Genomic DNA, 23,844 nt, shown 5'->3' on the forward strand with positions numbered 1-23,844 from the left:
TCTCTCATGTGATTCTAATTTTTGCTACTTTTATCTATATAGTGGGTCTAAGTTGTCTTACTTCCAAAGAACGTATGCTCTACAATGGTGATGTGGTCCATGTCATATTCAATGTTATATAAGCATTCTTATTCTTGAAACATTTATCTACAAATGTGATATATTCTTGGCTCCCCTCCTCATTTTTGTAGTTCATTTAGATGGCAAAATGTGGATTTTTTACTTTTACTTTTTTCCCATGAACCTTATAAAAGTTTGCACCTATTTCTTGTGCCATATTCCTGAGCATTTTTTTTCCAACAACATGGATACATTTGTTACTACCTGTTTGATTTTATGCTCTATTTTCTACAATGGAGAGAACAATCTGAATATAAAGTATTGTTATTCATAAAAGATTTATCAAAATGGAAGTAAATCATATATTCATAAATTCATGGTCCACTTTGAAATGGCCAGCAGTAGGCACTAGTCATTTTTAAATACAATGATAAAATATTTTAAACTGGTTATTTTTCTTTTTAAAAAATTGAAATATAACTGACTTATAGTGTGTTAGTTTCAGGTTACAGTAAGTGAATTCAGGTGTATAGCAAAGTATATATATATATATATATATATATTTTTTTTTTTTTTGTATTTGCTTGTTCAGTTGCTCAGTTGTGTCTGACTCTTTGTGGACTGCAGCACCCCAGGCTTCCCTGTTCTTCATTATCTCCTGGAGCTTGCTCAAACTCATGTCCATTGAGTCAGTGATGCCATACAACCATCTTATCCTCTCTTGTCCCCTTCTCCTCCTGCCTTCACTCTTTCCCAGCAGCAGGAGCTTTTCTAAGGAGTCGACTCTTTCCATATCAGGTGGCCAAATTATTAGAGCTTTAGCTTCAGCATCAGTCCTTCTAATGAATACTCAGTATTGATTTCCTTTAGGATTGACTGGTTTGATCTCCTTGAAGTCCAGGGGACTATTAAGAGTCTTCTCCAACAGTTAAAAAGCATCAGATTTTCAGCACTCAGCCTTCTTTACAGTCCAACTCTCACTTCCATACATGACTGTTAGAAAAACCATAGCTTTGACTATATGGAACTTTGTTTTCAAAGTAATGTCTCAGCTTTTTAAAATGCTGTCTAGGTTTGTCATAGCTTTTCTTCCAAGGAGCAAGCGTCTTTTAATTTCATGGCTGCAGTTACCATCTGCAGTGATTCTGGAACCCCCCAAAATAAAGTCTGCACTGTTTCCATTGTTCCCCATATATTTGCCATAAAGTGATGGCACCGGATGCCATGATCTTAGTTTTTTGAATGTTGAGTTTTAAGCCAGCTTTTTACTCTCCTCTTTTACCTTCATCAAGAGGTTCTTTAGTTCTTCTTTGCTTTCTGGCATAAGTGTGGTCTCATCTGTATATTTGAGGTTATTGATATTTTACCCAGCAATCTTGATTCCAGCTTGTGCTTCATCCAGCCTGGCGTTTCACATGATGTACTCTGTATATAAGCTAAATAAGCAGGATGACAATATACAGCCTTGACGTACTCCTTTTCCAATTTTGAACCAATCCATTGTTCCATGTCTGGTTCTAACAGTTGCTTCTTGACCTGCATACAGGTTTCTTAGCAGGCAGGTAAAGTGGCCTAGTATTCCCACCTCTTGAAGAATTTTTCACATTTTGCTGTGATCCACACTGTCAAAGCTTTAATGTGGTCAATGAAGTAGAAGTAGATGCTTTTCTGGAATTCTCTTATTTTCTCTATGATCCAACCAATATTGGCAATCTGATCTCTGGTTCCTCTGCTTTTTCTAAATCCAATTGAACATCTGGAAGTTCTCAGTTTACATACTGTTGAAGTCTGGCTTGTAGAATTTTGAGGATTTCTTTGCTAGCATGTGAAATGAGTGCAATTGTGTGGTAGTTTGAACATTCTTTGGCGTTGTCTTTCTTTGGGATTGGAATGAAAACTGACCTCTTTCAGTCCTGTGGCCACTGCTGAGTTTTCCAAATTTTCTGGCATATTGAGTGCAGCCTTTTAACAGCATCATCTTTTAGAATTTGAAATAGGAAATCTTACTAGAGTTAGTGAGAGAAATATTTGACCCAATATGAGACAAACTGAACAGTGTAAGAATATGTCTGTTGAGAGACAGCATATTGGAAATATCATTATCAACATGGGTTAGAAATGAAAGTGTTTATGATATATGACAAAGCCATATACTAACATTGATATCAAGTCTAAAATGACTATAAATTAAAAAATAAATGAAATAATTTGATGCTGATATAAACAATTTAAATATGGTTAATTTTAATTTACAAAGAAATACTGGATACTTGAAATATTTTAATATATTTTGCTATTTTAAATACTTTTGAATCAAATAAGGGTTTACCATTTCATTAAAAGTACATGAGGAATGGTCTCAGAAATTCAAGAGAAACATAAGAAATAAAGCTATTAAGAGCCTACTGTGTTCCAGAGACTCTCAGAACTTTTTACATGATTTTTTTCTCATTAACCCTCCAAATAGACTGACAGATAAAAATATTTTCATTTTGCAGGTAAAGCGATTGAAAAATTGAGAAGTTTGATTAACGTAACTGAATGTACACAAAGACTGAGTAGAGGATTCAAATTCATCTTTCTTTTTTTTTTTTTTTTTTTTTTTTTTTTTATTTATTTTTTTTTTAATTTTATTTTATTTTTAAACTTTACATAACTGTATTAGATTTGCCAAATATCAAAATGAATCCGCCACAGGTATACATGTGTTCCCCATCCTGAACCCTCCTCCCTCCTCCCTCCCCATTCCATCCCTTATACAGAGTGAAGTAAGCCAAATTCATCTTTCTTATTCCATCATTTTACATTATTTTCAGAGGAATTTCACTGACATCCAGTTCTCTAGAAATATACGTGTTTGTTTGTAGGAAGGATCTGAACCTTCATTAAGAAACAGTCTAAAACTATTTCAGTTGCAGCAGCCATGAGCAGAGATATTATATTTCTCATAGTTAATAACTACAGTGGGAGAAAGAGCTGCTTTGTTAGAGGAGATTTGGTTCAATAAAAGCTGTACATGGCAGAGAAAGCAGAAATGGTGTGAGAAAGAGTCTACAGAGACATCATAAGTACTTTTTCCTAACACATTTGACTTCTAGATAAGATCTCTCACTGAAATGATAAAGTATGAAGACCAGGTAAAGCTTAGTGTAAAGGGAACCAATGCAAAATTCAGTTTCTGCTTGCTTTCACGTTGAACGTTGTAAATGGTACATTTGGAAATGTTTGTTTGCCCCCTTGTTTTAATTTAAGTCAGCAAGTGCAGAAATACCTTGAATTCTAAGATCCAAAGAGAACCAAAATAGCCTGAAGGCCTTTCCTAGCACAAAAGCTAATGATTCTTATGAAAAAATAGCCCAGAACCTCAAACTTATTACAGCATGAGTTATGAGGTTAATAGAGAAAAAAAGAGTTCAATGGTAAGCAGTGAATATTATAAAATTGATTATTAAACAATTAAAGTCTTTCCAAGGACCTACCTCAGAGAGTGGGAGGAAGATTCTGACTTTAATAGGGCTAATGTCACAAATTCATCTTCCACCCACTGTGGAACTGGCAGCTAGTTTAATGGGAGATGAGTTTTCCATCCAACTGCCTGTCTCATGGATGAGCAAGAAATTATTTGAAGAACATGTTTAGAATTAGGATATTTGCAAAATTTCATTTATGACAAATTTGGAATTCTCCAGTAATGTTAAAAATTTTCATTTGCATGAACAGAGTTTCCATTCCTAGTTATATGTACTACAGAGAAACTCATGTGCTTATGCATGAGGAAAAATTTATCTGATAATGAACAATAGAAAACAACTTAAATGACAATCAGCAGGACAGTGGATATTTTTATATGATGGAATACCTTATAGCAGGTAAAATGAATGAGCTAGACCATTTTTTGTCAAAATAATTGAATCTTAAAAATATTTAGTGAAAAAAATTAAATGGTGATATATATCAATACTTCTCTTAGAAAATTTAAAATGTAAAAAATTATATTTTACATTATTTACAGATATAGTTTAGTAAAAACTATATATTTATAGTTTACTTTGTTTATACTAATGTATAATTTATCTTATTTATAGATAATATTTAGTAAAAGCATATATAAAATGTTATATATGGACACAGATTTCTGTGAAGAGTCAGCTTACCTATGGATGAAGCATATATAGGATTAAGGAAGATATAATTAAGGAATCACAGCTGTGGGCCTGTAAATGCTGTGTGTTGGGGGGCATAGGTTGTACTATTTGGGAGGCAAATTCTGATTCAGAATTTAGTGTGCGAGGGGTTTATTAAGGAGTATCTTAGAGATCAATATCTGTTGAAGAAAGAAGAGCGAAGCGAAGGAGGGCAGAGGGAAGAACTCAGCTGATCCCATGAGGACCTCTGTAGCTAAAACTACAGAGGCTCAATGTGAGAATTGCCTCACACTAGGCTAAAATACTGGATTTTTATATCCCGAAATGAATAAATCATTTGTTATTGCCCATTCCAGAAGGGTTAACTTGCAGAGAGTGAATAAACTGAAACTGAGGCAATTCTCAAGGAATTGATAGCTACTGCTGCTGCTGCTAGGAGAAGGCAATGGCACCCCACTCCAGTACTCTTGCCTGGAAAATCCCATGGATGGAGGAGCCTGGTAGGCTGCAGTCCATGGGGTCGCTAAGAGTTGGACACGACTGAGCGACTTCATTTTCACTTTTCACTTTCATGCACTGGAGAAGGAAATGGCAACCCATTCCAGTGTTCTTACCTGGAGAATCCCAGGGATGGGGGACCCTTGTGGGCTGCTGTCTATGGGGTCGCATAGAGTCAGACACGGCTAAAGAGACACAGCAGCAGCAGCAGCAGCTACTGCTGCTAAGTCGCTTCAGCTAAAGACTCTTAACTAATACCACCATCCCCCTACCACCCCCCACCCCTACCCCCAACACAGGCAGCAGTTGGGTCAATGAATTCTTCTTTTAAAGGGGATCAGAGCACAATCAAATAAAGTCAAAAAACAAATGAGCAATTAAACTGGGAATAAATATTTGCAAAGAATGTGACTGACAAAGGACTAATTTCTTTAAAGTTTTCTTGCAACAAATGAATGTTCTATTGGAAAACTGAGCAGTAGACATTCATTCTCTTCATACAGGCATATTGCATATGCACAAAAACAGGCAAATAATTACTCAGTTAATGAGAAGATGATGTACCTCTTAAGGTCAGTTCAGTTCAGTTGCTCAGTCGTGTCCGACTCTTTGCGACCCCATGAATCCCAGCACGCCAGGCCTCCCTGTCCATCACCAACTCCTGGAGTTCACTCAGATTCACATCCATCGAGTCAGTGATGCCATCCAGCCATCTCATCCTCTGTCGTCCCTTTCTCCTCCTGCCCCCAATCCCTCCCAGCATCAGAGTCTTTAAGAAACACAAATTAAAACCATAATTAAAAACATTTGTTTAATAAAAGCAAAGATACTTTTTGTTAACAAAGAGATGTGAAATATGTAACCTATTGATATGGGCTATGTTTAGTCGCTCAGTCATGTCTTCTCTGAGACCCTTTGGACTGTAGCCCACCAGGCTCCTCTGTCCATGGGATTTTTCAAGCAAGAATACTGGAACGGTTTGCCAGTTTCCTCCTCTAAGTGACTTCCTGACCCAGGGATCTAACCCGTGTCTCCTGTAATGCGGCCATGCAGGAGGATTCTTTACCCACTGAGCCATTGGGGAAGCCCCTAATCTATTGATATAAATGTATCAAAATTGAAGAACAACTTAACACTGTATAGCAATTTTTTTTAAGTTTATTCTTTTTGACCCAGAAATTTCTCTTCCATAAATATATCTAAAAATATACTGACATGTATGCACAGAGACTATTTGATCAAATTTTAAAGTTTAAAACACTGTAAGATAATAACCAAAAATCTCTAAAAATATGGAATCTTGATTTAAATTATTCTAGAGCACACAATAGAGCTATTTACAGTCTATTAAAAATAACATATATCTTTTGTTAAGGGACCCAAAAATCTAAATATGTAATGCACAATGTGAAGAAAATACTGTATATAATGCCACTATGTATCTCTTTTATATAGATATAAAACTAGCTTCATTCAACTAGCTCACACTCATACACTCGTACATATGGACACACACACACACACACACACACACACACTATGCCTGCTTATATGTAGAATCTCATTGAAAGAATACAGGTTACACTCCTTGCTGTGGAAAGTAGTGTTAAGGAATGCAAAGTCAGGGTGAGAAGACTTACATTTCAAATTTACAATGTTCAATTATTTTCTCTATGAAGTCATTTTGTATTAAAAATCTCTTTGTTATGCAGGAGCTTTTAATTTTAATTAGATCCCATTTGGCAAAACCAATACAATATTGTAAAGTAAAAAATAATAATAATAATAAAATTAAAAAACATCTCTTGAATTTTCCAATGATCAACAGATAAATGAAAACAAAACATAAACTATGTGAAAGGAAGTAGGCCAAAATCCAAATAATTTCTTTCTTACACCGGCAAGAGTTTTGTGCTGTTGTTCTTTGCTTACAATGGATATATTATATGAATATATAATAATGCATTTATGAACAATATAAATCTCTTTTTCAAATATAAGAAGTTTTACAGTTTGGGGTATTAGAGAGGGAACATCAAGGTTTGGTCTAAGTTTTGTGATTCTGTAAATTTTATGTCAAAACATTTTTTATATCAGCTTTGGTACTTAGAATGTTTTAAATTAATACGTGTTTATAAATTACAGAAATGAACCCTCACAAAGAGAAATGCAAACTTTTCATAATATCAAATAATATAAATGACTAAAGAATTAATGGTTTGGTCAATATCATTTCTTTATGGGCATATGTGTTAGTTATGCTCATTTTTACATTGTACATAATCCGCCATGAACATTTTCATGTTCTTTATAGTTTTTGCTCATAATGTAATTAATACTTGTGTTTCTATTTTAATGTAATTATATTTTTGTTTTTTATTTTAGAAAAATCAATTATTTTGCCTTTTTCACTAAACTGTTCATATTTGAGAGTATTCTTAAGAATGTATTTTGCATGCTCTTAAATATTAAAAACATGGTTTCCCTAATGGCTCAGATGGTACAGAATCTGCCTGGAATGAGGGAGACCCAGATTCTATCCCTGGGTTGGGAAGATTCCCCCAGAGAAAAGAATGGCAACCTACTCCAATATTCTTGACTGGAGAATTCCATGGACAGAAGAGGCTGGTGAGCTCACAGTCCATGGGATCACAAAGAGTTGGACATGACTGAGCGACTGGCACACACACACACACACACACACACACACACACAAATATTATCACAGGACCAGGGCAATTGCCTGAGTGTTGGGAGGATTTTGTTTTATGTTCATTGTTATATAGTTTGTATCCCCGTTTCATCTCTGAGGTCTTTATCTTGATTCTTCAACTTGTTTGCTGAATTTTCATTTTGCTTGCTTGAGAATAAAAATCTTCTGTTTATGAAAAAAAAGAATAAATAAATAAAAGCATATTGCACATATTCTAAAAGGAGGTGCCCCTGCCAATTATTTTTCAATATCTTTATTGTAGTTGACTTATGTTAGTTTCAGGTGTGCAACATACTGATCTAATATTTTTATATGTTGAAAATGATCACCACAGTGAATTTAATTACCATCTTTCACTACACCAAGTGATTAGAAGCTATTGACTACATTATCTGTGCTTTGCATTACATCCATATGACTTATTCATTTTATAACTGGACATTTGTACTTCTTAATCCCCTTCATCTCTTTCATCCATTCCACCGCCACCACCTCTCTGCACAAGTTTTTTTCTTTGTAGCTATGAGACTCTTCCACTTTATTATGTTTGCTTGTTTTGTTTTTCAGGTTCTACATATAAGTGAAATCATACAGTATTGTCTTTCTCTGTCTGACTTATTCTACTTAGCATAATATCCTGTAGGCCTATCCATATAGTCACAATAGCAAGATTCCATTCTTTTTTATGACTCGGTGATGTTCCATCATACAGATCCATTCATCTATCAATGTACACTTAGGTGGCTTCCATACCTTGGCTATTGCAAGTAATGCTGCAATATTTACTGGGGTGCTTATATCTTTTTGAATTAGTGTTTTTGTTTCCTTTGAGTAAATGTTCAGGTTTGAAATTTCTGGATTACATAGTAGTTCTATTTTTAATTTTCTGAAGAACATGCATATTATTTTCAATAGTGACTGGACCAATTTATATTTCTACCAAAAATACATGAAGATCCCCTTCTCTCTACATTTTTGCTAACACTTACTATGTGTTGTATTCTGGATAGTAGCCATTCTGACAAGTGTAAGACGGCATGTCCTTGTGATTCTGATTTTCATTTCCCTGATGATTAGTGATGCTAAGCATTCTTTCATGTGCCTGTTTTCCATCTGAATGTCTTCTTTGGAAAATGTCTATTCAGGTGCTCTGCCCATTTTTAAACTGTTTCTATTTTATGTTGAATTTTATGTTTATTGCATATTTTAGATATTAACCATTTATTGAATACATTGTTTGCAAATGTTTTTCTCATTCAGTAGGTGGTCTTTACTTTTTGTTGATAGTTTTCACCACTATGAAAAATCTTTTTAGTTTGGTGTAGTCCCATTGGTTTATTCTTGCTTCTCTGGCCTTTGCCTGAGAAAACAGAGACAAAAAAAATGTTGCTAAGACAGATGTCAAAGAGGGTACTGCTTATATTTTATTCCAGGAATGTTATGGTTTCAGGTTTCACACTTAAATCTTTAATCTGCTTTGTGTTTATTTTTGTCTATGCTGTAAGAAAGCAGCCGGTTTCATTTTTTGCCTGGAGTGGTCCAGTTTCCCCAATGCCAATTATTGAAGAAACTGTCTTTTCCGCACTCTATATTGGCTCCTTTCTTTCAATTGTCTATATAAGTGTGGGCTTATTATATTTTCTCTCTTCTGTTCCATTGTTCTTTGTGTCTGTTTTTTAATTTTTGGCTTGTTTTTTATTTGTTTGTTTTGCCAGTTCAATGCTGTTTTGCTTATTATAACTTTCTAAATACAGTTTGAAAGCAGGGAGCATGCTGACCCTAAGTTTATTCTTATTTCCCAAGATTGTTTTAGCGATTCAAGGTCTTTGTGTCTCCAGACGTATTTTAGAATTAATTACTTTTCTAGTTCTATGAAAAATGAAAACTGGGACAACCCAGAGGGATGGTACAGGGAGGGAAGAGGGAGGAGGGTTCAGGATGGGGAACACATGTATACCTGTGGTGGATTCATGTTGATATATGGCAAAACCAATACAATATTGTAAAGTTAAAAAATAAAATAAAATATATATTAAAAAAAAGAAGAAAAATGCCATTGGTATTTTGTTAGAGGTTGCATTAAATATGCAGATTGTATTGGGTAGCATGGATATTTTACAAGTATTATTTTTTCTCATCCAAGAGTACTGTGTATCTTTTCAGTTATTTATGACATTTTGATTCATTTGATCAATATCTTATAGGTTTTCAAGTACAATACAAATGTTAGTGTGTTTAATGTTATTTCAGAGGTTTCTTAAACTATTCTCATTTAAGAAATTCTTTATTCTTTTTTTCTCTTTGGCTTGTGTGATTTCCACTACTAGGTTTTATAGTTGGCTGATCTGTTCCTTTGTATCATCTAAGCACTGTTCATTTTTTCTACTGTATTTTTTTTAACTTCAGTTACCATATTCTTCAGTTCTGATTGGTTCTTTCTTATATTTTCTAACTGTTTGTGGAAAATCTCATAGTGTTTCTCCATTTTTTTCCAATGAACATCTTTATGACCATTACTTTGAATTCTTTATCAAGTGAAATACTAATCTTTGTGTTACTAATATTTTTTATTAGATTTTATCTTTTGCTTGGAACAAATTCTTCCATAGTCTCATTTTTGTTTGACTTTCTATGTTTGTTTCTAAAAATTAGGCAAAAAAACTTACCTCTCCCAGTCTTTAAGTGCGGCCTTGTATAGGAATATTCTATGTAAACTGCTGTGCCCAGTGGCTTTGGCTAAAGGGCTGAAGTAGTAATGGGTGTGGGCTAGTGCTTTGCCCAGAGTGCACCGGGGGTCACCACCTTGTCGTGGTCTAGACATAGCCCAAGGTACAGCCTAGAACTTTTCCCTGGGTGTGTCTGGGGCTGCCAACCAGTTAGAGTACTAAAACTGGAGACAGGGATGTGCCAGTGGGCATTCTAGGGTGATTTTGGCAGGCCAGCTAGAGTACCAGGTGCATTTCAATCTGCTGCTTTTCCACTGCACCTCAAAACAAGTCAGTTCGTGTGCAAACCATTTAAAAGCAGATTCTTGGTTTCCTACAACCCTCAGGCTCTCCCTTTCATAAAACCTAATAGTTTACAAAGCCAGTTTTGGGGGTTCAACTTCAAAATGCTGATTCCTGTGACTGAGGGGCACAATGTAGAGTTTGAACCCCTCACATTTTAGGTATAACCTCTGAGTTTATAACATCCCCTCTTACTTGTGGGTTGCCATGCTGGGGGTATGGGTCCTGACTAAATTACTTCTCTGTCACTTCAACCCTTCCCAATGTAATGTTTTTTTTCTTTATGTCCTTAATTGTAGGAGAGATATTCTGCTAATTTTCAGGTCATTAACTGAGAGAGAGTTGTTCTGTTATGTAGTTGTAGCTTTAGTGTGTCCTTGGGAAAAGGTGAACTCAGGATCTTCCTACCATTCAATCTTGATTCCACTTCTGTCTCTACCACTGAATGACAAACTTCTGGAAATAAAAGCATAAGCTATCTAGACATGATAGTAATTGCTTGATAAATGGCCTAGAAAACTCAGCTCAATATTAGCAACTAAAAAAAAAAAATCACAGTACGAAAATATTAGAAAGTAAAAAACTCTTGTAAGAAATTGATAATGAAAATAACTGGATAATAAACCTTTGTAATCTTCAAAAATATACAAACAAAAGCATTTCAGAACACTGAACTCTTATTCAGTGTAGTGATTTATCTCTGAAAGTGAGCAATACCTACAGAAGACTTGGGAAATTGGTTTGCATTAAAGGTGATGTGCTAATCCTCTGCCATGAAAAGTTTTGGGCATGTATTTTAGGCATTAAATTATGGTAATTGAAATGGGAAAATGTGTGTAGCCTTTCTCAATGTGTTTGGGTTAGTTGCTCTTGAACATCTGCTTTCCCTTTATAATCTGAGACTGGAGAATAGCATCACTTTGCAGGCATTAACAAATTCTGCTCACAAAACAGCAGACAACTCTCTGTTGGAACACTACATGATCCAATGTGCTTGGGGAACGTTCTCTAAGCATTTACACCAACATCAAGCCAAATAGTACATTTGCTGCAAAGGAAAGGAGGCTTCCCAGGAGGCTCAGTGGTAAAGAATCCACCTGCTAATGTGGGAGAAGCAAGAGATGTGGGTTCAATCCGAGTTGGGAAAATCCCTTGGCAAAGGAAATGGCAATCAACTCCAGTATTCTTGCCTGGAGAATTCCATGGACAGAGAAGCTTGGTGGCTAGGGTTACAGTCCATGGAGTTGCAAAGAGTCAGGCATGACTGAGAACATGTGAACAGCACACCAGCAAAGGAATGGGATTCATATTCAGGCATTTCTGTGAATTGTTCTTACTTTCTTTTACCCTCTCTCCCAGTCCTTAGGTAAATGTTAGGAGTTCATATTTTTGCCATTTTAAATTAGAAAGGGCAAATTATTAAAATCTGTGTTAATGATATATTGATATGGCTAAAACAGTATCCCAACTCACTCATCCAAACTTATTCTTCCAACGCACTACAAAAATTAAAAAGATATGTTATCTTTTCATTTCATTTTCCTGTATATAATGTAAAAATTATTCTATAGCTAGCTTTTTAAAATTCATACATATCGACATAAATGGGATAAGCATGAACATAATATATCATTTTAAACACACACATTATTCTATTTAGGGCATAAAATAATTATGGCATTAATACTCTGTAAAAATATTTTCTGATGTGAACAATATTGCAATTATACAAATGCTTTTTATCCATTGACAAATGATAGTTTTTAAATGAAAATGGTAATGATATTCAGTTCAGTTCAGTTCAGTCACTCAGTCATGTCCGACTCTTTGCAACCCTATGAATCACAGCACACCAGGCCTCCCTGTCCATCACCAACTCCTGGAGTTCACTCAGACTCACATCCATCGAGTCAGTGATGCCATCCAGCCATCTCATCCTGTCGTCCCTTTCTCCTCCTGCCCCCAATCCCTCCCAGCATCAGAGTCTTTTCCAATGAGTCAACTCTTCGCATGAGGTGGCCAAAGTACTGGAGTTTCAGCTTTAGCATCATTCCTTCCAAAGAAATCCCAGGGCTGATCTCCTTCAAAATGGACTGGTTGGATCTCCTTGCAGTCCAAGGGACTCTCAAGAGTCTTCTCCAACACCACAGTTCAAAAGCATCAATTCTTTGGCACTCAGCCTTCTTCATAGTCCAACTCTCACATCCATACATGACCACAGGAAAAAACCATAGCCTTGACTAGACGAAACTTTGTTGGCAAAGTAATGTCTCTGCTTTTGAATATGCTACCTAGGTTGGTCATAACTTTCCTTCGAAGGAGTAAGCATTTTTTAATTTCATGGCTGCAGTCACCATCTGCAGTGATTTTGGAGCCCAGAAAAATAAAGTCTGACCCTGTTTCCACTGTTTCCCCATCTATTTGCCATGAAGTGATGAGACCAGATGCCATGATCTTCGTTTTCTGAATGTTGAGCTTTAAGCCAACTTTTTCACTCTCCACTTTCACTTTCATCAAGAGGCCTTTTAGTTCCTCTTCACTTTCTGCCATAAGGGTGGTGTCATTTGCATATCTGAGGTGATTGATATTTCTCCCAGCAATCTTGATTCCAGCTTGTGCTTCTTCCAGCCCAGCGTTTCTCATGATGTACTCTGCATATAAGTTAAATAAGCAGGGTGACAATATACAGCCTTGACGTACTCCTTTTCCTATTTGGAACCAGTCTGTTGTTCCATGTCCAGTTCTAACTGTTGCTTCCTGACCTGCATACAAATTTCTCAGGAGACAGATCAGGTGGTCTGGTATTCCCATCTCTTTCAGAATTTTCCATAGTTTATTGTGATCCACACAGTCAAAGGCTTTGGCATAGTCAATAAAGCAGAAGTAGATGTTTTTCTGGAACTCTCTTGCTTTTTCCGTGATCCAGCGGAGGTTGGCAATTTGATCTCTGGTTCTTCTGCCTTTTCTAAAACCAGCTTGAACATCAGGAAGTTCACGGTTCACATATTGCTGAAGCCTGGCTTGGAGAATTTTGAGCATTACTAGCATGTGAGATGAGTGCAATTGTGCGGTAGTTTGAGCATTCTTTGGTATTGCCTTTCTTTGGGATTGGAATGAAAAGTGACCTTTTCCAGTCCTGTGGCCACTGCTGAGTTTTCCAAATGTGCTGGCATATTGAGTGCAGCACTTTCACAGCATCATCTTTTAGGATTTGGAATAGCTCAACTGGAATTCCCTCACCTCCACTAGCTTTGTTTATAGTGATGCTTTCTAAGGCCCACTTGACTTCACATTCCAGGATGTCTGGCTCTAGATGAGTGATCCCACCATCGTGATTATCTGGGTTGTGAAGATCTTTTTTGTACAGTTCTTCTGTGTATTCTGGCCATCTCTTCTTAATATCTTCTGCTTCTGTTAGGTCCATACCATTTCTGTCCTTTATCAAGCCCATCTTTGCATGAAATGTTGCCTTGGTATCTCTAATTTTCTTGAAGAGATCTCTAGTCTTTCCCATTCTTTTGTTTTCCTCTATTTCTTTGCATTGATCGCTGAAGAAGGCTTTCTTATCTCTTCTTGCTATTCTTTATGCATATTTAATTATATTTAATTTTTATCAATATTGCAAGTTTTATTTCCCCCCAAAAGCGGCCTTAATTGACACCTTTAGTTTTAGATTGTGAAGGCATCTTCTTTTAAATGCATTCAACAACATTTTATACAATTTCACATTGTTAGATTTGATAGTGGAAGAAAAATGAAATTTCAGACTTTGAATTTATATTTATTTGAATAAATTAAGGCATCTCATTATATGGTTATTAGCAATTTGAAATTTTTATTGGCTTCCTATTTTATTGATATAATTAATTGTAGACAAGAAAATTTGAACATCATATTGCTGAATTTTGTTTCTCAGTTTCTAGGTACATTATTTGCCTCAAATTTCTTTAATGGTATGTGATGTTATAGATGTTTTATCGTACATATTCTTGTTTAGTGTTTCCTTTGTGATATTTCAATGGATAGTCAAACTTGAAGTGGTTTCCACGATGTTTATATATATATACATATATATATATGTATATATATATATATTTCCCCATATGGCTATTTATTTGCTAATAAAATGAAAGTAATAATAGTATTTACTATAAATTCTAGAAAATGTTGATAATAGAACTTTATTTATTTTCCTGACTGGGATGCTAGTTGTTGACATGCACTTTATAATAATACAATTTTCCCCCAGCATATTTTAATTTATCTTCTATTATATAGCAAGTTTGTATATCATCTTTTGTTTCTATGTCTTATTCTTTTTCATTGACTTATCTGCTATTTCATATCCCTTTGGTGTAGAAACTTAATAAAGCATTTTCTTATATGGCAAGGCAACTTTCTTTCATTGTAGTAAATTGTTTTATTTTAAAGTAGAGAAATAAGCTATTCTTACATCTAAATTAAAGACATAGAAATCTATGTCAGTATATGTAAAATCCCTCTTTATCTCATGTTATTTTATTATTTTCATTTTTATTCATCATTTCCATTCTGTTGAGTATTCAGTCCATGTTCTTACAGTTCTTTTTCAACTATTAATCTAGAATTGTTTCTTTCTTTAAAATATACTTTTGTGGTTATATATACAAGTTCTCAATTTTACATAAATATTGTTTTGTTACAAACCTCATTCAACTTCTGTTGTTGTTCACTAGCTAAGCCATGTCTGGCTCTTTGCAACCTCATGGATTGTAGCACAACAGTCTTCCCTGTCTTTCACTACCACCCAGAGTTTGCTCAAACTCATGTCCATTGAGTCAATTATGCCATCCAACCATCTCATCCTCTGTCTCTCCCTTCTCCTCCCCACCCCCCTCAATCTTTCCCAGAATCAGGATTTTTTCCAGTGAGTTGGGTCTTTGCATCAGGTGGCCAAAGTATTGAAGATTCAGCTTCAGCATCAGTCCTTCCAATAAATATTCAGGGTTGATTTCCCTTAGGATTAACTGGTTTGATCTCCTTGATGTCCAAAGACTCTGAAGAGTCTTCTCTAGCACCATGATGCAAAAGCATCAGTTCGTTAGTGCTCAACGTTTTTTATGGTCTAATGCTCAGATCCATACATGACTACTGGAAAAATTATAGCTTGACTAGATGGACCATTCTAGGCAAAGTATGTCTCTACTTTTTAATATGCTATCTAGGTTGGTTATAGCTTCTCTTCCAAGGAGCAAGCATCTTTTAATTTCATGGCTTCAGTCACTGTCTGCAGTGATTTTGGAGCCCAGGAAAATAAAACCCACCACTTCTGACATTCTACTTGACATATGCATTTGAAATATCTATGTGGCTTTATGTAAATCTATATTATTATACCTGACCTCTGCCCCTGGTGGCTCAGCTGGTAAAGAATCTGCTTGCAATGTGGGAGACCCAGGTTCAATCCCTGGGTTGGGAGGATCCCCTGGAGAAGGGAATGGTTACCCACTCCAGCATTCTGGCCTGGAGAATTACATGGACTATAGTCCATGACGTCTCAAAGAGTCAGACATGACTGAGTGACTTTCACTTTCTGCCTAGGAACCCATCTTGCACATTCCCACATTTTATTTATGATGTGGTGGTTTAGTCACCAAAGTGTGTCTGACTTGCAACCCATGGACTGTAGCCATCCAGGCTCCTACATCCATGGTATTTTCCAGACAAGAAGACTGGAGTGGTTTGCCATTTCATTCTCCAGGGGATCTTCCTAACCTAGGGATCGAGCCCGGGTCTCCTTCACAGCAAGCAGATTCTTTACCAACTGAGCTAGCAGGTAGCCCTATTTATTTATTTATGATACCTCTATAATTAACACAAAAATTATCCCCAAATCTTCTGTGTAGAACAGTCTTATGGACTCTGTGGGAGAGGGAGAGGGTGGGAAGATTTGGGAGAATGGCATTGATACATGTAAAATATCATGTATGAAATGAGTTGCCAGTCCAGGTTCGACGCATGATACTGGATGCTTGGGGCTGGTGCACTGGGACGACCCAGAGGGATGGAATGGGGAGGGAGGAGGGAGGAGGGTTCAGGATGGGGAACACATGTATACCTGTGGCGGATTCATTTTGATATTTGGCAAAACTAATACAGTTATGTAAAGTTTAAAAATAAAATAAAATTAAAAAAAAAAAAAAAAGAAAAGTTGAAAAAATTCATTAGCATGCTTCTTTGTGAAAAGGTATAAGAATTTCTCTGGTGTGACAGAGAAATTCCCAAGATTTGCCATTGCTTGGTCATGTATTATATGAACATGTAAGATGTACACTCCAAAAACCCTGCTGGGATGGTTTGCAAATCCTAATAGTAGGTTAGTAAGTGATGGATCTTATTGCCAGGAATTGTATTTTGGGTTAATGCCTAACATGTTTGTAATCTGAAGCATTTTTTTTAACATTAAGTGTCTCAACATCCTCATTTTTAAAATAAGGGTAATCAGATCAGATCAGATCAGATCAGTCGCTCAGTCGTGTCCCACTCTTTGTGACCCCATGAATTGCAGCACACTAGGCCTCCCTGTCCATCACCAACTCCCAGAGTACACTCAGACTCACGTCCATCGAGTCAGTGATGCCATCCAGCCATCTCATCCTCTGTTGTCCCCTTCTCCTCTTGCCCTCAATCCCTCCCAGCATCAGAGTCTTTTCCAATGAGTCAACTCTTCTCATGAGGTGGCCAAAGTACTGGAGTTTCAGCTTCAGCATCATTCCTTCCAAAGAAATCCCAGGGCTGATCTCCTTCAGAATGGACTGGTTGGATCTCCTTGTAGTACTGAATTAATTTGTCGTTGTTCACTTGCTCAGTAATGTCCGATTCTTTGTGACCCCATGGACTGCAGCACACCAGGCTTCCCTGTCCATCCCCAACTTGCTCAAACTCATGTCCATTAGTATAGGTTATGTCATCCAATCATCTCATCCTCTGTCATCTCCTTATCCTGTCTTCAATCTTTCTAGCATCAGGGTCTTCCCAATATGCCAGCTCTTTGCATTAGGTGGCTAAAGTATTGGAGTTTCAACTTCAGCATCAGTCCTTCTAATGAATATTCAGGGTTGGTTTCCTTTAGGATTGACTGGTTTCATCTCCTTGCTGTCCAAGGGACTCTCAACAGTCTTCTCTAACACCACAGTTTGAAGACATCTGTTATTAAGCATCCAGCCTTTTTTATTGTCCAGCTTGCACATGAATACAACTACTGGAAAAACCATAGCTTGACTACAGGGACTTCTGTCAGCAAAGTAATGTCCCTGCTTTTTAAAATGCTGTCTAGGTTTGTCATTGCTTTTCTCCCAAGGAGCAAATGTTTTTTAATTTCATGGCAACAGTCACCATCCACAGGGATTTTGGAGCCCAAGAAATAAAGTCTGTCACTGTTTCCTTTTTTTTTTTTTTAATCTATTTGCACCAAAGTGATGGGAGCACATGCCATGATCTTTGGTTTTGAATGCTGAATTTTGAGCCAGCTTTTTCATTCTCCTTTTTCACCTTCATCAAGAGGATCTTTAATTCCTTTTTGCTTTCTGGCATAAGAGTGGTTTCATCTACATAGCTGAGGCTATTGATATTTCTCCTGGAAATCTTGATTCCAGCTTGTGTTTCATCCAGCCTGGCATTTCACATGATGTACTCTGCATAGAAGTTAAATAAGCAGGGTGACAATATACAGCCTTGGTCTACTCCTGTCCCATTTTGAACCAGTCTGCTGTTCCATTTCTGGTTCTAACTGTTGCTTCTTGACGTATACAGATTTCTCAGGAGGCAGGTAAGGTGGTCTGTTATTCCCATCCCTTTTTAACAATTCTTCACAGTATGTTGTGATCCAGACAGTGAAAGGCTTTAGCATAGTAATGAAGCACAAGTAGATAATTTGTTCCAAATATTTAAAAACCAAATAGTTATGATACACAAGCTATTTGGAGACTAGAAAGAGAAAAAAAAATGCTTCCTACCTTATATTAGGAAGTCAGAATAAACATGCTGCTGCTGCTAAGTCAGGTCAGTCATGTCCGACTCTGTGTGACCCCATAGATGGCGACCCGCCAGGCTTCCATCCTGGGATTCTCCAGACAAGAACACTGGAGTGGGTTGCCATTTCCTTCTCCAGTTCATGAAAGTGAAAAGTGAAAGTGAAGTTGCTCAGTCGTGTCTGTCTCTTCGCAACTCCATGGACTGCAGCCTACCAGGTTGCTCTGTCCATCAGATTTCCCAGGCAAGAGTACTGGAGTGGGTTGCCATTGCCTTCTCCAGAATAAACATGACAAGAACATTAAAAGAAAAAAAAAATATCTCTCATAAACACATAAGAAAATGTTTGAGCATCATCATTTTTATTCAGCATTCCACTGAGTACAGTGCAATAAAGCAAAGAAAAAATAAATAAGCAACAGAAACTTTTTTTTTTTTCAAACAGCTGACAAAATCTTCAGGTGAACTCGTAGAATTCATAAATGAATTGAACAACCTCACTGGAGCATGGTTATTATATAAAAATCTATTTATTTTTATGTACTAACAATAGCAACAGCAAAGAAAAAGATTAAATTAAATTTGAAGAAACATTTCCAGTTTTATCAAAAATACTCATGACTCAGGAATAAATCTAGTGGATGATGTGAAAACTCTAAAACACTACTGTAAGAAATGAAAAGAGTTCACATGAATGTAGGGCTATACCATGAATACAATGTATGTGTATATGTGTATATATATATACAATTTCATATACATTGTTTCTATGTATTGTTTGTATATATGTATGTGAATCAGAAGATAAAATATTTTATTTTTTTTTTGGTAATTTCTTTTTTATATGAATTTATTTATTTTAATTGGAGGCTAATTACTTTACAATATTGTATTGGTTTTGCCATATATTGACATGAATCTGTCATGGATGTACATGTGTTCCCCATCCTGAACCCCCCTCCCACCGCCCTCCCCATACCATCTCTCTGGGTCATCCCAGTGCACCAGCCCCAAGCATCCTGTATCCTGCATCAAACCTGGACTGCCAATTCGTTTTGTATATGATAATATACATGTTTCAATGCCATTCTTCCAAATCTTCCCACCCTCGCCCTCTCCCACGGAGTCCAAAAAACTGTTCTATACATCTGTGTCTCTTTTGCTGTCTTGCATACAGGGTTATCGTTACCATCTTTCTAAATTCCATATATATGCGTTAGTATACTGTATTGGTGTTTTTCTTTCTGGCTTACTTCACTTTGTATAATAGGCTCCAGTTTCATCCACCTCATTAGAACTGATTCAAATATATTCTTTTTAAAGGCTGAGTAATACTCCATTGTGTATATGTACCTCAGCTTTCTTATCCATTCATCTGCTGATACATCTAGGTTGCTTCCATCTCCTGGCTATTATAAACAGTGCTGCAATGAACATTGGGGTACACATGTCTCTTTCAATTCTGGTTTCCTTGGTGTGTATGCCCAGCAGGGGTATTGCTGGGTCGTATGGCAATTCTACTTCCAGTTTTTTAAGGAATCTCCACACTGTTCTTCATAGTGGCTGTACTAGCTTGCATTCGCACCAACAATGTAAGAGGGTTTCCTTTTCTCCACACCCTCTCCAGCATTTATTGCTTGTAGACTTTTGGATAGCAGCCATTCTGACTGGCGTGAAATGGTACCTCATTGTGGTTTTGATTTTCATCTCCCTGATAATGAGTATGTTGAGCATCTTTTCATGTGTTTGTTATCCATCTGTATGTCCTCTTTGGAGAAATGTCTGTTTAGTTCTTTGGCCCATTTTTTATTTGGTCGTTTATTTTTCTGGAATTGAGCTGCAGGAGTTGCTTGCATATTTTTGTGATTAATTCTTTGTCAGTTGTTTCATTTGCTATTATTTTCTCCCATTCTGAAGGCTGTCTTTTCACCTTGCTTATAGTTTCCTTTGTTGTACAGAAGCTTTTAATTTTAATTAGGTCCCATTTGTTTATTTTTGCTTTTATTTCCAGTATACTTGGAGGTGGGTCATAGAGAATCTTGCTGTGATTTATGTAAGAGAGTGTTTTGCCTATGTTCTCCTCTAGGAGTTTTATAGTTTCTGATCTTATGTTTAGATCTTTAATCCATTTTGAGTTTATTTTTGTGTATGGTATTAGAAAGTGTCTAGTGTTCTTTTACTAGTGGTTGACCAGTTTTCCCAGCACCACTTGTTAAAGAGATTGTCTTTTCTCCATTGTATATTCTTGCCCCCTTTGTCAAAGATATGGTGTCCATAGGTGTGTGGGTTTATCTCTGGGCTTTCTATTTTGTTCCACTGATCTATATTTCTGTCTTTGGGTGAGTACCATACTCTCTTGATGTCTGTGGCTTTGTAGTAGAGCCTGAAGTCAGGCAGGTTGATTCCTCCACTTCCATTCTTCTTTCTCAAGATTGCTTTGGCTATTCGAGGTTTTCTTGTATTTCCATACAAATTGTGAAATTATTTGTTCTAGTTCTGTAAAAAATACCATTGGTAGCTTGATAGGGATTGCATTGAATCTATAGATTGCTTTGGGAAGTATATTCATTTTCACTATATTGATTCTTCTGATCCATGAACATGGTATATTTCTCCATCTGTTAGTGTCTTCTTTGATTTCTTTCATTAGTGTTTTATAGTTTTCTATATATAGGTCTTTTGTTTTTTAGGTAGATATATTCCTAAGTATTTTATTCTTTTCATTGCAAGGGTGAATGTATTGTTTCCTTAATTTCTCTTTCTATTTTCTCATTATTAGTGTATAGGAATGCAAGGGATTTCTGTGTGTTGATTTTATATCCTGAAACTTTACTATATTCATTGATTAGCTCTAGGAATTTTCTGGTGGAGTCTTTAGGGTTTTCTATGTAGAGGATCATGTCATCTGCAAACAGTGAGAGTTTTACTTCTTCTTTTCCAATATGGATTCCTTTTATTTATTTTTCTGATCTGATTGCTGTGGCCAAAACTTCCAAAACTATGTTGAATAGTAGTGATGAGAGTGGGCACCTTGTCTTGTTCCTGACTTTAGGGGAAATGCTTTCAATTTTTCACCATTGAGGTTAGTTTTTGCTGTGGGTTTGTCATATATAGCTTTTATTATATTGAGGTATGTTCCTTCTATTCCTGCTTTCCGGAGGGTTTTATCATAAATGGGTGTTGAATTTTGTCAAAGGCTTCCTCTGCATCTATTGAGATAATCATATGGCTTTTATTTTTCAGTTTATTAATGTGCATTACACTGATTGATTTGCAGATATTGAAGAATACTTGCATCCCTGGGATAAAGCCCATTTGGTCATGATGTATGATCTTTTTAATGTGTTGTTGGATTCTGATTGCTAGAATTTTGTTAAGGATTTTTGCATCTGTGTTCATCAGTGATATTATTGACAAACCATTAGCCAGACTCATCAAAAAACACAGGGAGAAAAACCAAATCAATAAAATTACAAACGAAAATGGAGAGATCACAACAGACAACACAGAAATACAAAAGATCATAAGAGACTACTATCAGCAATTATACACCAATAAAATGGACAACTTGGAAGAAATGGACAAATTCTTAGAAAAGTACAACTTTCCAAAACTGGACCAGGAAGAAATAGAAAATCTTAACAGACCCACCACAAGCAAGGAAATTGAAATTGTAATCAGAAATCTTCCAGCAAACAAAAGCCCAGGTCCAGATGGCTTCACAGCTGAATTCTACGAAAAATTTAGAGAAGAGCTAACCCCTATCCTACTCAAACTCTTCCAGAAAATTGCAGAGGAAGGTAAACTTCCAAATTCATTCTATAAGGCCACCATCACCTTAATACCAAAACCTGCCAAAGATGCCACACACAAAAAAAGATAAAGTATTTTAAATGTGTTAATTCTCCTAAACTTATTTTTAGACTCAATGTAACCCAACAAAACTGAAATAGTTTTCATTATGATTAATAATTGGTGAACTGATTATAAAACATGAAAACACAGAGAACAAAAATTAGCAATGGATATGTTTTTCCCCATTCCTCTTCAAGGCTATAGGACACTATCTAACCTCTGATTCTGAACGTGGCATGAGGATCTCCCTTGCTTTCCTGGTCTAAGGGAATGAGAAGAAGAATGTGGAGACAAATTATTTCCAGTTTCTTCATGCTCTCAGCAGGTAAAACTTCCATGCTTTGCTTGCACCTAGAGGGGTACCTGCCTTTTACCACTGCTTTCTCTGTAAATATACTGTGCTGTGGTCTCTTCTTTAATCAGATTTCAAGACCCAATATCTTTCAGAGTACTTGTAGTACTACTTTTATTTATTCATTTGATTATAAAGTCATTAATTTAAACAAGACTGTTCTACCTAAAGATCTTTCTAAAGATTCAGAATGAAGAGGGCCAACTGCAGTATATATATATATATAACAGTTTGAAATTTGATCCAACTCCCAAAGTCAGTTTTTTCTTAAAATTTTTTGAAATGAAAATTACATGTCAAGAGATGGAAGAAGATGGAAGAGGAGTAAAATGGGGAGATTGCCAGCCTCCCCCTAAATACATCAAAAACTCATCAAGATATGGAACAACTCCTACAAAGCAACCTCTAGGTGACAGCAGAAGACCCCAGGCTTCCAGGGAAAAGGCTAAGCTCCCTGAAATGATGTAGGAGAGAGGCTACTGCTGCTAAGTCACTTCAGTCGTGTCTGACTCTGTGCGACCCCAAAAACGGCAGCCCACCAGACTACCCCGTCCCTGGGATTCTCCAGGCAAGAACACTGGAGTGGGTTGCCATTTCCTTCTCCAATGCATGAAAGTGAAAAGTGAAAGTGAAGTCGCTCAGTCGTGTCCAATTCTTCGTGACCCCATGGACTGCAGCCCACCAGGCTCCTCCATCCATGGGATTCTCCAGGCAAGAGTACTGGAGTGGGGTGCCATTGCCTCGGAGAGAGACATAAAAGAGGAAAAGTGGGAGAACTTCTGGGCAGGAGTTTGTGCCCCAAGGGAGGGAGGGAACCCTGAAACAGGAGTTCCAGTGCACAGGGAAACTCCTTCACAGGCAAGCCTAAAGGGGAACTGTAAAGTACTGGAAAACCAGGCAAAACAGGGACTTGGAGGGAAGTAAACAGAGAAAACTGCGCTTCTCAGCCTGCTAACAGCTTATGGGTATATGACCCCCAACAGACCGTGGGCTCAGGAAACTGAGAGTGGCGAGGCATACAAACTCAGCCATTGTGCACAACCCTTGCAGCACAGAGGGTGGGCCCAGGTAGCCTGGTGTGCTGCGGCAAGCACACCCTGTGCAAAGCGCGGGACTGGGGTTCAGATAGAGGTGAAGCATACAAACTTGGGCAGTGCACACAAACTTCCTGGTACAGCTGAAAGAAGAACAAATAACCCCAGA

The sequence above is a fragment of the Bubalus kerabau genome, chromosome 1, assembly GCF_029407905.1.
Source record: "Bubalus kerabau isolate K-KA32 ecotype Philippines breed swamp buffalo chromosome 1, PCC_UOA_SB_1v2, whole genome shotgun sequence".
Taxonomy (NCBI): domain Eukaryota; kingdom Metazoa; phylum Chordata; class Mammalia; order Artiodactyla; family Bovidae; genus Bubalus; species Bubalus kerabau.